Source organism: Mobula birostris, chromosome 2, assembly GCF_030028105.1.
Source record: "Mobula birostris isolate sMobBir1 chromosome 2, sMobBir1.hap1, whole genome shotgun sequence".
In the NCBI taxonomy this organism is placed as follows: Eukaryota; Metazoa; Chordata; class Chondrichthyes; order Myliobatiformes; family Myliobatidae; genus Mobula; species Mobula birostris.
The window spans coordinates 164,608,060-164,617,729 of record NC_092371.1 but is presented as its reverse complement, the minus strand read 5'-3'; the positions used below and the strand labels follow the sequence as shown (position 1 = coordinate 164,617,729).

At 40.4% G+C, this 9,670-nt stretch overlaps 1 long non-coding RNA gene across 1 annotated transcript; it reads right to left on the bottom strand.

The window, feature by feature from the left end:
• Positions 1–691: 691 nt before the first annotated feature.
• LOC140209712 (uncharacterized) lies at positions 692–7,916 on the bottom strand. Its single transcript, XR_011889053.1, has 7 exons — positions 7,863–7,916; positions 7,724–7,777; positions 7,584–7,637; positions 2,527–2,598; positions 2,382–2,417; positions 817–861; positions 692–724 (listed from the first exon to the last, which is right to left on the bottom strand). It is a non-coding gene; the product is annotated as an uncharacterized lncRNA (long non-coding RNA).
• Between the last annotated feature and the right edge of the window lie 1,754 nt (positions 7,917–9,670).

Here is a 9,670-nt window from a genome sequence, read left to right as displayed (position 1 = left end):
AAACTTTCAAGTGTGATGAGGGAGAAAAAATATTTTTCACAGACATTAAAAGAGGGTGAATCATGTTACAATAGTGATGATCCTTCAGCACTGTTAGTATTTAGCAAACAACTCTTCCAAAAATGAATACATAATACACTTCTTTAAGGGGGTATCTTAAAGCTAAAAAAACTTAGGAAGCCTGTCAGTCATGCATTCCATGATTCACACATTACATTACTTCCATATGTTCATTGAGAGTTGTTTATGCACAAATAAAAATCATTGAAACACAGTACTTAATAGAAAAGCATGTTTGTTTCCAAGAAGAATTATACCTCATATAATATTAATTTGAAAGCCTTGAATTCTTACTCAAATAAAAATCCATTTGAATAATCATCTGGCACAATTTCAGGCCCTATTAGAAAGCATATGTATCGACTATGTAGTGGGGGCTGGTTGTGATTGATCAGGAGTCAGCTAAGACAGACTCCGTGAGTCCGTTAGCAAAGAATGAGTAATATTTGAATTATCTGAGAAATTATAAAATATATTGTTAATTTTATTGGAGATAAGAAACAAGGTCCATTTCCACATTTAGGATTATGCCCTTTTCTAGATCCTGACTCAAAAGGAAGCAATTTCTATTCCACTCTCATCAAAATTCTTAATCATTTGCCTTTGTTAAATGATAGTAAGAATGACTTACTTCTCCTTTTGGTCCTTTTTCTCCTTTTTCACCCTTAAACCAAATACATTGGAAGATGTCATTACTATGATGATTACTTCTCAGTACCTCTAAATTGTAATTTTGTAAGTATATTTTTACATAACCTTTGGACCTTCAGTACCCTCAATTCCTTCAGCACCTTTGTCCCCCTGAAAGATAATAGAGGTTAATTTTCACTATTTGATTTATTTTATTTTAAATCTTTGTGAAAAATAAATGACATATCACAAGGTACTATCCTCAAAACAGTCACAGTATTATTTCATTAAATCATAGAACATTGAACATTACAGCACAGTACAGGCCCTTCAGCTCACATCGCTGTGCATACCTTTTAACCTACTCTAAGATCAATCTAACTGTTCCTTCCTACATAGCCCTCCATTTTTCAATTATCCATGTGCCTAACTAAGAATTTCTTACATGTTCCTAATGTGGCAGCGTCCACCACTACCACCCCTGGCAGCATGATCCACGTATCCACCACTCTCTATGTAAAAAAAAAACTTATCTCTGAGATCCCCCTATCCTTTTCTCTATTCAGATCTTTGACATAAATACTGAATGTGTGTTTAGTATACTTTAAGAAATAAATATGGGATAAATTTCAGCAACAAGTAGGTGAAACTGATAGTAATGAACCAATCATAGATTATGTGTCTCTGTATAATCACTACCAGCATTGACTTTTATCTCCAGGATTCTCAGTCAGAAACATTGGAAGCTTTTATATAATAATGCTGAGCAAAAGTTAAAAAGGGATAAAAATACAATGGGATTTATTTAGTAACTTACCATGTCTTCCAGATTTCCAAGTCCTTTTAGTCTGTATGATTTACTGAAAAATATCTTCACTATTGTTACACTGAACCTAGAATAGTATAGCACAGGAACAGGCCCTTCAGCCATAATGCTGTGTTGAACTAAATAAAATTAGTAATCAAGTTGGTAACCAAACTATTCTCTTCTGCTTAACATAATGTCCATATTCTTCCATTTTTCTCATGATCATGTGCCTTTCACTGAAGTGGATATAGGTTTAATGTCAACATTTAATAGAAATTTGGATAGGTACATGAATGGGAGGGGTATGGAGTGCTATGGTTTGGGTGCAGATCTTGGGACTAGGCATATTAATAGTTTAGCATAGACTGGATGGGACAAAGGGCCTGTTTCTGTGCTGTAGTAGTCTATGACTATATGACTCCATCTGCATATCTCTTAGAAGTCTTTAATGTATTTGCCTGTACCACCACCCCAGGCAGCACATTCCAAACATCCCTCCACTCTCTGTGTATAAAACTTGCCCCTCACATCTCCTTAAATGCATGCCTCCAAGGCCTCAACATCCTTCCTATAATGGGGTGATCAGAACTGGAAAACTTCTTGGTGGTAAGATCCCACAAAAAAATTCCTGATAGCCAGACTTTTTTTCTGAGTGTTGATTTAAGGACGTGGACCAAGGTGGTATTTTTTGGGACCTTTTTAAAGTTCATCTGTGCAGGAAATCAATTGCATCTTGGCAGGTTTTATGACAGCTTTCATCAGAGTGGACTGGCGTCAGGAAAAAAGAACACAAACTCAAAAACCTTTTGACTAAGTGTTGGCGTGTAAACAGTTCTTTGTTTCTGCTAAGATGTTTCAGTGTGTCAAACAAGATCCACTATACCTTTACTCCACTTGGTCCTGGGTATCCTGCATAGCCCTACAGGAGATGTAAATATTAAAGCAGGTTGGCACTAAATAGAACGTATAAACTAATGAAATTTTGATGTGTAGAAAGAGCAATATTTTAAGATCATTATAAAACTAACCTGATTTCCAGGATACCCAACAATCCCATGCCATCCTGGTATTCCTGCATGACCCTTATAGCCTTTTGGTCCCTATTGTATAGGAATAAAAGGTCATGTAAAAATTGATATTTAATTTATGATTAAGCAAACAGACATCATTACAAGGATTAGCATGTCAAAAGGTGTTTCTATGAATACGTTAAATGGCAAAACCCAGTAAAAATTCTTTAGCAGCAGTTTTCTCAGTGCATGTAGCAGCCTGTTGGAAGGATTTACAGGAAAATGATATGGATAATATTGCTGTATTCTTGGCAGTCCTAGTCTTTATAACACAAAAAAATAGATTCACTGCTATAAAGGAGGGTTGATATGACCACAGCACTTTGTACTGATAGTTTGGTTGGGGGTCAAGATGTTATAATTGTTGAAAATAGTCCTTTTGCTTCCAAAACTAGTATACCTAATACTGCACTGAGGACTGTATCTTTGTCAATGTTAATTTCCCAGGAAAGAAACTACCTGGGTGAGCATTGCTCCATGTTTTGTATAATTGTACATCAATATCAATATATGGTTGTGTATAGGCTTCTAGAGACTAGTTGATGCACCACCTTTGGTTTCTCAACATTAATGCCATCAGAATTTAACCCATCAAACAAGGGTTATACACAAACATGAGAAAAGATTTGGAAGCTGAAAGTTCAAAGTAAATTTATTAACAAAGTATGTATATGTCACCATATACAACCCTGAGACTTATTTTCTTCCAGGCATACACAGTATATCCAAGAAACACAATAGAATCAATGAAAGACAATATCTAATAGGCGAGACAAACAACCTCATGGATAAACAAAATTTTATCATTCATAATATCAATTTACATTCCTGAGAAGAGCCTCTACAATACTTGCAAAACTAGTGGGTGCTTGAGTGAAAAATCTGTCAACAATATGTCTACACTCAGTGGCCACTTTATTAGGTATACATGTACACTTGCTTGTTGATGCAAATATACAATCAGCTAATCATATGGCAGTGTCTCAATACATAAAAACATGCATACATGCTGAAAAGGTTCAGCTGCTGTTCAGACCAAACATCGGAATGGGGAAGAAATGTGATCTGTGTGACTTTAACCATGGAATAATTTGTTGATGCCATATGGGGTGGTTTGAGTATCTCAGAAACTGCCGATCCTCTGGGATTTTCACACACAACGGTCTGTGGAGTTTGCAGAGAATGGTATGAGAAATAAAAAACATCCAGTGAGCAGCAGTTCTGTAGGCAAAAATGCCTTGTTAATGAGAAAGGTCAGAGGAGAATCGTTAGACTGGTTCAAGCTGACAGGATGGTGACAGTAACTCAAATAACCATGTATTATATCAATGGTGTGCTGAGGAGCATCTCTGAATGCACAACACATCGAACCTTGAAGTGGATGGATTACAGCAGCAGAAGATCACAAACATACACTCAGTGGCCACTTTATTTGGCACAGGAGTTACTTAATAAATTGGCTGCTAGGTGCAGATCAGATGTGCAGGTGGCATCAAGATTCATGATGAAGATACATGTATAACACGTATATTGAAACATACAGGGGTCCATGGATAATGAGCTTGAGCCAGGACATATGGAAGGTAGGTGTGATCCTGATGGATGGTGACAGCTGGAGCTGGGTTGAAGTGATGGGTAACCTTAAGGGGACCAATGAACTGGGGCAAAAGCCTGCAGGAATCGGCGTGCAGGGGCAGATCTCGGGTGGACAGCCAGGCCAGAGTAGTCTGGCTGGACACCAGCAGCAGTTAGCCTGGTGGCAGTAGGCGTGGTTGACAGCTAGGAAGCTTCCAAGCATTCTGTTACTGGCAAACCAAGGCCTACGAGACTACCACCATTGGCTCCTCTACAGGGAACAATGGGGGTTAGTAGCCATGAAACATTCCAAAGGTGACATACCTGTAGCAGAAATGTGTAGATTATGTGAGAGTTTGGCTCATGTGGAAAGGTTAGAGGTGGCAAAGCATTGCAGACATTTCTCCACTTGCTGATTGGTGCTTTCTGGCTGTCCATTGGTCTACCGATGGTAGCCAGAGGACAAATACGCTGATGTGCAGGGGAGGAACAGAAGGCTCACCAAAAGTGGAAGATGAATTGTGGGCCCCAGTCCAACACTGAGAGAAGCTGTGGAGGTGAACCATATTTTGGAGAATCAGATCCACCATCTCAGTGACTGACGGAAGATGGCAGAGAGCAATGAAGCAGGATAGCCTGGAGAACCAGTCCACCACTGTCATGATCACCATGGCTCCATCAGAAGGTGGCAACCAGTGATGAAATCAATGTCCATGTGGGACCATGGGGGTAGAGTGACCTGTTGAGGCCACAAGAGGCCAGAGAGCAGCTGGTTGAAGGAATGGGCCTGGGTACATTGAAAGTAGGCAGCCAGGAACTGATAAACATTTGAAATTATGATCGGCCTTAGCAGAAAACCCAGAGTCCGTCAGGCATCTGGATAGCTGGTGAGGGGTGAGAGAGGATGGTGCTGGCAAGTCATGGCAATGCTTTGCAGGTAGCAAAAAAAAACCACTAACAATTCTGGTAAAAATACTTTTTTGGACTATGATCACTACAATCCACAGAAATCTAATTTCTTGCTGGGTGGTATGCTTTTGAAGCATCTGTACAACCTGGCATTTTTGTGATATCCTGAAATATTCAGTGAGCTGCTCTCTTGAGAATGCAGGTATGGCTGTGATAGCTATTGCTGGAGTGGACTTGGTACTGGACTGAATCTTTAGGCCTGATTGAAGCAGGGAGTCTTGAGCCCAAGGGTGTAAAATGAATTGATGTTTGGCTGATTTAAGCGCCAATCAGATTAAAAAGATTAAGATGTTAAGGTCAAAAGTGGAGGACGAACCGGTGTTCAGCTCACCGCTCCAGGAGGCTTTACTTACTTCAGTGCTGAGCAGGCTCTGTGGCTGGGGCCTGGGGCCTACAGCCTACAGCCATTGGCACACACCTCAGCACTGAACCTGGTTCTGTGGTTGTGCCCTGGAGCCATTGGGCTCCTGAATTGGCTGCAGTGCTGAACTGACTAAGTGGCTGTGGACTTATTTTTGGGGACTCTTTTGTTCATGTTTGCTTGCTTTTTTATTATTTGCACAATTTGTTTTTCCTTTTTTGCACATTGGATGGTATGAGGTTTTTCAGAAATTCTATTGTGCTTCTTTGTTTTGTGGTTGCCTGCAAGATGATGAATCTCAAGGCTTTATAAAATATACATACTGTACTTTGATAATAAATATACTTTGAATTTTTGAGATAGGCTCGGTAAGGAGTCCAAACTGCATATCCAGAATCTGCTCCAAAAAGTTACCTGCAGCACTGCAACTTTCCTCCTATTTGCGTAGAGCCATTGGAGTGTGAAGAAGGATGGAAATAGTAAGTCAGGCTATTGTGCTGGAATGAGAGGCCAGGGGGAGCTTACCAGATAGAAGGCACAATGAGCATTTGACATGTGGGTGATTGGCATCTCTGCAGTAATCACACAAATTGTTTCTCCACCAACGCTCATGCTTTTGGGGGGGGGGGGGGTTATAGGAGCTCTCCCTACCTGCAAGGGTTCTGAAGGTGATCTTGCAGCCTGAAATGGTTCTGAGAACAGAACTGGGGTTCTGGCTGATGATCAAGAGGGTTGTTCCATAAGGCACTTGTCAATTCAGAGTGCCATAATAATGAAGTTTTCAAGGTCTATGGGCTTCTCCCGGTTAGACAGCTTGTCTTCAAGCACTCCGAGAGGCTATGTTAGTAATGGGCCAGCAGCGCTTCCACATTGCTGAAAGTGTAAGATGTACTGAGACAGGAAGTTGTGGCATCAGATTAGATTGGTAATCCATCGAAACATTTGGGCACCAGAACCTGGGCCTCCGCAATAGAAAGTTGATTGCCACGGGATTGCTGTATTGAGACGTAAAGTTGGTTGAGAGTGGCGAGCAGATGGTCAATGGTTTCCTGTTGCTTTGGGATCATGTGCTCCTGTCAATGGACGAATTCCTATAAGTGAGCATACTCTGCTGTGTCAATCGTTGATTCACTCACCCTGTCAGGAAATGTAGAGGATGCATGACCCAAATGCAGAGCAACAAGAGATGATAATAAACTGAAAAATAACAAGCCACAAGAGGCCACAAAACAAGAGAGAACGTATTAAACATGACAAGGCAACAAGGTAACTGAAACCAAGGAACAACTGGTTGAGGCTGGCTGGTTTGTCGGGTAAATGAAGATGATGGATAAGAGCTGGGTTTAGTTGCTGGTGATGATATGGAAACAAATGGCAGGTGACTCCTGTCAGCTGGGTGGAGACTGGGGTGAACCTTCATGTGCAGGCCTGACAGTTTCCTTATATAGTTAGAATAATATTTGAAAAACAGAATGCAAATTGTTCTTCTAGATTCTGGATATTTCCTGGCAGTGCTGACATAAACAATGCAAGGTTCGCTCTAATTATCAACTGGAACTTGGGAAGAGTGATTCAAATCAATAATCGTCTTCACTGCATTTCCTAGAGATTGGAAGTAGTTTCTTCTGGTAATTCAGTTAGCTAGTAAATATTGAACAAGGATTTCTTGCATCTTCTATTGTGAGTTTTACAAGGGGTGATTGATAAGTTCGTGGCCTAAGGTAGACAGATGAGTTATACAGCTCTCGCTACATGCACGTGCAGTTCAACCCTTCGTGTGAAATGCAGAAAGTTTGAAGTTAATAACTCGTCTCCTTTTACCGTAGGCCACAAACTTATCAATCACCCCTGCTGTGGACCACTTTCTGGAGGTCCAAGACACCGACTTCTACAAAGAAGGGACCCGTTTGCTCCACGACCGTTGGACTAAGTGTGTAAATGTAGGAAAAATAAATGCGCTAGGTTTGCCTTGCGCTGCGAACTTATCAATTACCCCTCGTAAGTTTAAAATCACAATTGGAAGAGATCTTCTGATATATGTAAACATTATTTAATATTAATAAAATTGATTAGCTCAGAGAAAAAAATTAGATCAGAATTAATTACTTACAGGTTTTCCTTTTGGACCTTCATGACCTTGAGGTCCTGGAAGTCCTTTCTCTCCCTTTAAAAATATAAAAAAGGATTACAGTCTTGTTGTTTGTAGCATTGACTGAATTATCCAGAAATTTAAGGGAGCACTCCATTAACCTTGGGTCCAGTAATGCCTTTTAGTCCTTTCAGCCCCTGTGGTCCTTGATATGACTAAAATAGAAATTAATGTATTAATATAGTTTACTTTTGCAATCAAAATGCAGACATAAATTTGAATGCGCTTTACTTACTGTACCTCAATGCCTGGAGCTCCATCTCTTCCAGGTTGACCTGGATCGCCAGGAATTCCCTGTAAGAATTTATTTTTTTTTTTAAGTCTGTGCAAACACTATGGGATCACACCAACATACTTTAAGCTCAGTATCTTACTTTGTCCCACAAACTCCTAGAACACCCTGTACAGAGACTACACTATTTTTTTTCATAATGGCATTGTATATAAGCTCGTGTTAGCATATGAAATTGTACAGCTGTGGATGTAGAGGCAAAAATATGCTTTTAATTATAAATGACTTCAGTTTTACTTACTGTAACTGATTTTATTTATTAATTTTGAGATACAGCATGGTAACAGGCCCTTCCAGCCCAACAAGCCCATGCCACCCAATTATGGCCCATATGACCAATTAACCTACCAACCTGTACATCTTTGGTATGTGGGAGGAAATCAGAGCAACCTGCATGTTCACAAGAAGTTCATACGAACTTCATACAGACAGCGGTGGAATTGAATTTGGGTTGCTGGCACGGTAATAGCTCACTGCTACACTACCATACCGTCCAATTACTTCTATTTTAGGAATTTTTAAATGTGCCAAATGTCAGATACAAATAAAAATATTAAAATCACAGCTACAGATGAGGCTTTGGTATCTTTCAAAACCTTTTGGTTGTTTTGAAGACAGGGATTTTACACCTCAGGGACTGCCACTGCCCACACTGATCTGATTGTAATATTCAAAGGTTTTTTTTTAGGCATCCGTTAGTCTTGTGAGACCATGGATTTGCGCCTTGGAAGGCTTCCAGGGTGCAGGCCTGGGCAAGGTTGTATGGAAGACCGGCAGTTGCCCATGCTGCAAGTCTCCCCTCTCCACGCCACCAATGTTGTCTAAGGGAAGGGCATTAGGACCCATACAGCTTGGCACCGGTGTCATCGCAGAGCAATGTGTGGTTTAATGCCTTGCTCAAGGACACAACACACTAACTCAGCCAAGGCTCGAACTAGCGACCTTCAGATCACTAGACAAACGCCTTAACCACTTGACCACGAGCCAACACTATTCAAAGGGTTATGCTGCTGAAATAAGCAACATTTGTGACAGAACCCTGGACAATTAGTTGAAGAATATCATTCAAAGAGTTACTCAGTCTGAAAGAGAATAAACAGAAATGATGCTGGGAATCCAAGCAGCACACACAAAATGCTGGAGGAACTCAGCACACCAGGTGGTATCGGTGGAAAAAAGTACAGTCGACGTTTTGGGCTGAGACCTTTTGGCAGAACTTCAGCAGAAACACTTCGGCCCGAAACGTCGACTGTATTTTTTTCCATAGATGGTGCCTGGCCTGGTGAGTTCTTGTGTGTGTTGAGGAATAGCTCAATTTACAAAAGAGATGAAGCTACTAGTAAGTGAAACATAAAGTGTACTTTGATAATAACGGAAAAATCCAGATTCTAACCAGATACTGCGTAAAAGTGTTTCTCACCGGGTCACTGTTCAGTTTATTTAGTTTATACTTGTGATCTCTCATCCTTGACCCCCGAAGGGGAATACCCTGTCACTGTTAATGCTATCCAGAACTGTCATTGTTTTATATAATTCTGTTCAATCTCTCCTTGGCCTTCTCATTCCTAAAGAATCTCATCTCATTCTCTCTAATCTGTTCTCTTAACTGTAGTCTCTCATCTCAGAGACTATTCCAGTAAATATTTTCTGGACCCCCCTCTAATGCTTCCACATCCTTCCTGTAATCAGGGAACAAGAAATGAAATATAATGAGGGATGCCATTGTAGCATACTGGTTAGCAGAACTCTATTACCG